This window comes from Chlorocebus sabaeus, chromosome 21 (genome assembly GCF_047675955.1).
Source record: "Chlorocebus sabaeus isolate Y175 chromosome 21, mChlSab1.0.hap1, whole genome shotgun sequence".
Lineage (NCBI taxonomy): Eukaryota > Metazoa > Chordata > Mammalia > Primates > Cercopithecidae > Chlorocebus > Chlorocebus sabaeus.
In genome coordinates this window covers 78,029,278-78,034,294 of record NC_132924.1, presented here as the reverse complement: position 1 = coordinate 78,034,294, position 5,017 = coordinate 78,029,278, and the positions used below count along the sequence as shown (strand labels likewise).

Sequence of the window (5,017 nt, the reverse complement as noted above, 5' to 3'; positions counted from 1 at the left end):
ATTTCATAGTCCCCGTCCTCTCTATTCCTGTTGAATTACATGATTAAAGGTAACTCTCTCTCTCTCTCTCTATTTATATATATATATGAAGATGTTTAATTGTTGGAGGTAGGAGAATTTGGGGGGGGGGGTGCTGAGAATTCACCTGGCCAATGAGTTAAAAATGAGAAAAGGATTAGCAGTTACCAAAATTTCTAAGTAGTTAAGTATCTGCATGGTGGGTTCAGTATAAACAAACATGGTACTCTCAAATGACTGTTGATGGGCTATTACATTAGCATCCTGTGAACCCTGGTCATAGCTGGAAAGGAGTCTTTAGAGAAATGGAAAAACCAGGTTCTTTGTGCAGAAGGAATATACCTTTTAAACACCCCCAAAGTATAGATTAAGCCGTGATTGATGAAAAGTCTCCATTTTCTGATGATTTTATGAAACCAAAGTATAACTAAGAACCAACCATCTGAGCGCCAGTAGAGAGTGGAAAATAGGGAAAGGCAACATCTCAGTATGATTTCTGGAGTGAGCAGTCGTTCTTACTGGCTAGGACCATAAGCTTCATTTGTTAAAAGTTCCCAGAAATTAAGCCTGAATGAGCTTAGAGCTTAGTAAGAGTTACTTCCAGAGATGCTTCTTTCTTCCCTCAAGTATACAGATTAACTATTTTTGTGCCGTGGGCCTTTTGACAGCCCCAAAAAGCCCGTGGATCCCATCTCAATGTTTTACATGTGTATTACATAATGCTCACACATTCTAAATTTTATCTACGGACTCCTAGTTAGAAATCCCTTGTAAGGGGTGTTAGGGTTCTGAGAGAAGGCTGGTAAGTAATGAGGCTGGTAACTTATTTCAGCACCCTGTTCAGGACGGGAATATGTTGTGTTTCAGTTATTCTAGTTTCCAGCTCAATTGGTGTTGAAGAAACTAGCTCACTTATAAGTGACTCGGATGAAAACCCACGGGGAGGCATGTTTCTTTAGTAAGAAACCCTGAGAGCCCCCTTTGAAGTCAATCTGACTAATTAAGAGAAAGGTTATATGTATCCCAGTTTTGACCTTCTGTGAATGTGATATATTATTGGCATCTCGTTCTGCACAGTCCAAATGAGGTAGACAAGATAATGATTGGTATATAACCATGGATACCGAAGATCCACTGCAAGGCCTGCCGATCACTTTACACAGAAGGAACCCCCTCCCTGAGGTTTGCTTGCTCGGGTTGTGGTGGTACTTTGCCCTAGTAAACTACCAAGGAAGTCCGAACGTAAGCTCCTCCTCTGGAAGAGCGAGTTGTGGGCGGCTGCGCTGCGGGGGCAAACGCGCCGCATGCCCGCTGGCCAGAGCGAGTCGGGGTCTGGCGTTAGGGCATCCAGACTGGCCGGCATGGTACAGGGCGTATCCCTAGCCGCCTTCTGCGTCATATGGGGCGCCGCCCTCCAGCCTAGGAGAGATGGCCGCTAGGAGGGACAGAGGGGCCTTATCTGCCCGGGTCTTAATACCCCGGGCGGGGTCGGAAAGCGGGTTACAGAAGAGCGCCCAGTAAACTGCAGGGGTGCGACTCGTCTCCAGGGACCGGAAACCCCCAGGGCCGAGCTAACCGGCAACAAACCATAATCCGATCCTGTCTTCGGGATCAGAAAGAGGACAGCTGGCCCCCGCGCAAGCTCAGTCCCTCCTCCGCAGCCTACAGGAGGAGCCTCAGAAACGCACTTCCGCCGCGCGGGCCTACCTCCACGCAGGGCGCTTCCTAGGCCAGCTCACTTCCGCCCAGCGCTTTCTGCGGATAGGGGAGTCGGGGTTTTCTTTTGTCCTATTCTTGCTCTTGCTCTTGACTCCCCTTTTCCGTTTAACCCTTTTCTCCTCTCTTGGCCTCCAAAAAAGCAGTCGGCTGCCACTCTCGACTTTTTTGTCTGGGACACCGTCAGCTCACACTCCAAGCCCAGCGCAGCGGCCATCTTGGGTAAATCCTGACAGCAGCCCGCATGTCCATTGTCCTGTGTGCCCAGAGGGAAGAACCACTCATTTTTCGTGATCAAGCTAGGGGAGGCAGGAGCAATAATGGCCCTGCTGTAGGACTGGCTTTTATTTGAATTCCAACTTTTCTGCCACCTTACCCAGCTGTATCCAGATTTTAAAAGTTAATCTATCCGAGCTGCTTTATTAGGTTGATGAGATGATGCATGCAAAGCGCTTAGAACAGTACTAGGCATAAAGTATCCGACATAAAGGTTTAAGTAAAAGTAAGGAAAAGCTATGGAGATGTATTGAGTATCTCTTTGCCCAATGACATATTAGTCGTGTTAAATATGGAAAGTGCCTTTGATTCTCAGTGCCCGTGGGAGAAGGCATGGGAATGGCCTTTTCCCACCTGTAATCAGAGAGCAGCTGTTTGAGAACTCCTCAATATGTTTGCCATCTCTCAAGCAGCCTTTCGAGCTGTTAATTCCTAAGAAGTTTTCGCTTTTATTCAAATTGGCTCACTCCTTTTTGCAGGGTTTTGTACTGAATGAGTATTCTCTTAAGGATGGTGGACAAGCAAAGGTTTGGTAGCATCACATTTTTAATTTCACAGGGAAAATGGATATGAAACATCTTCCCAAGTACATCTTAGGCTGCCACTTGACAGCAAGCCATAATGCTTCCCATCTCTTGGGCCCTACACCCCTTCTCCCCCACCCCCGTTTTAATTCATCATTGCTCATGGACAGCTGGTTTGGGGACCAGGTGTAGATGATGGGAGGTGTCTTTAAAAAACAGCAAGTGAGAAATGCTAGTTCTGTTGTTTTAAGTTGCACTGATGACTGGTAGTTACCTGTGCTGGTGATAATTTATAAGGCGATGATAACGAATTAAACATACAAACGATTATTATCTTCCACAGGGGAAAAAATGCAAACTTGTGACACCATTTATGATCTGCTTGGTCTTGAGATACTGAGTAATAGAACTTTCTCCTTCCAGGCTGAATTGTGAACTTGGGTTTGGTTTCTTTCTGCAATCCCTGCAGGGCCATAAATTCTTGGCCCTTCAGACTGTTTCTTGTTGGCCTGTAACAGACTCAGCGATACCATCAGTAACCACAATTCACAGTGGAGTCAAATTATCTTATTCCCACACCAGTTGGAGAACTGGAGATTCCTTAGAACTTTAACTGTCATGTTTTCAAAGTTGACGTGGAAAATTTTACATGAAGCTTAAAAATACAACTAATCTGTGGTGATAGAGATGAGAAGAGTTAAGCTCTAAAATTAGAAGAGCAGTTCGTTTTGAGGCAGCATTGATTGGGAGGGAGCATGGAGTATATAACTATACATTTCTATATAATGTAAAAATTTATAGGTTTAAGATTTATGCATTTTGTGTAAATTATACTACAATAAAATGAAAATGAAAGAAGACAAAGATCATATATAGTTCAAATATTGTGTACAAAGTAGTTTCTGTTAAACATTTTTATGTGTATATGTACCTTTTACATGTATATGTTAAGGATATGCATTAAAATGGTAATAACTTCCTCTGCCTATTGGGATAATGGAGAGTTTTGTTACTTTTTGTCTTTTTTAAAAAAAAAAAACATGTTCTGCAATGATAATGTATTGCTTTTGTAATTATGAAAAACAAAAGTTATTTTGTAAATCCTTGTTACTGATAAGAGATGGGTATTCTATTAACTACTGAATTCTCATGTAGGAAAACAAAATACGTAATGTCTATTTGATAAATCGAGAAACAGAAGCATTACTTAGAAATCTGAGTTACCTCTAAAATAATGACTGGCATTTGAAGTTGAGGATGGGTCTTGAGTTCCTTTGATTTTAAGCTCTTGGATATGAGGGTTGGGTGAGTTCCTCTTTTTCTCTCTTTCAAAATATATGTATGTTTAACTTTGCTAAATAAAAGTTAAAAGATACAGTCTATCTCAGTGCAATTTTTTAAAATTTATTTTCATCCAGGCTACCCTTTCCCTTTGTCATTCAGCAGGCAGAACAAGGAAAAATTAAACTTCTAACTGAAAGGTACTTTGAATAGCAATCAATATGAAGTTACAGACAAAATATAAATATTGCTCAATATAAAATGAGGGGTTTTTTTAATTGAGGGGACAGAAATACAGCTTCTCAGTTATCATAAATTGCATCATATTCTTTGGGAGGGCCTTTTTGGCTTGCATCCATTACCAATTATGTATCTTTTACCACTGTGGGAACTGTATTATCAAAACAGTTAAAGCTTGTGTATTTAGCGCCCTCTAGTGCATTATCTTAAAATAACATAGCATAGCTGATAATACTCCAAGCAGCTAGAAGAAATGTAAATCTCAGTGCACCTCCCTCTTTGTATCTACATGTTATTTCCTAGCCATGAGACATTAGGCTGTGACCTCACAGTAGTTCTTTAATCTGTAGGCTTCAATTTTCTCATCTGTAAAATGAGAACGATAAAAAATACTAAATAGGGTTCTGAGAACTGAATGGTCTATGCTTGTGACATGAACGCCTGGCACATAGTAGAAGCTCGATTAGTGCTAGCTGCTCTTACATATAAATAGATCGAGTCAGTACTAACATGATTAAAGACAAGTAATCTTGACTCAGATGTCAGAATCTGCTAGTAGGAAAGTGGAAAATGTTAAAGAGGAACCAAAAAGTAAAGAATGAAGGCCTAGGTTTGCAACTCATCTTTAGTTCCCCTTTTGCTGAGTCAGTTGATGCCAATTATGAAGTCTAGGAACATGTTAAATTCCTTTGCATCCTTCACAGTGCATATAATTGCGCACTGACAACAAATATTTATATTTATGTTCAAGCTAAATGGTTAGAAAACAAGATGAAGAATGATAGAAAATAATACTTCAGTATAAAAATTTGTATTTGGATTTGACTTTCTGTTTGAGGCAGAAGCCTTAAAGGCCATTTTTTTGGATTGTAGCTTTGAAACAGACTGGACAAGATTTGTGTTACCTGTGTGCAAATGAGCAGCATAATTATACTATGTGTTTCATATATTCACTATATGAC

The 5,017-nt window shown here is 40.9% G+C and overlaps 1 long non-coding RNA gene across 1 annotated transcript; it reads left to right on the top strand.

Annotated features, from left to right (window-relative positions):
- Window positions 1-1,749: 1,749 nt before the first annotated feature.
- LOC103226691 (uncharacterized) lies at window positions 1,750-3,914 on the top strand. Its single transcript, XR_012090397.1, has 2 exons — window positions 1,750-1,956; window positions 2,958-3,914. It is a non-coding gene; the product is annotated as an uncharacterized lncRNA (long non-coding RNA).
- Window positions 3,915-5,017: the final 1,103 nt, after the last annotated feature.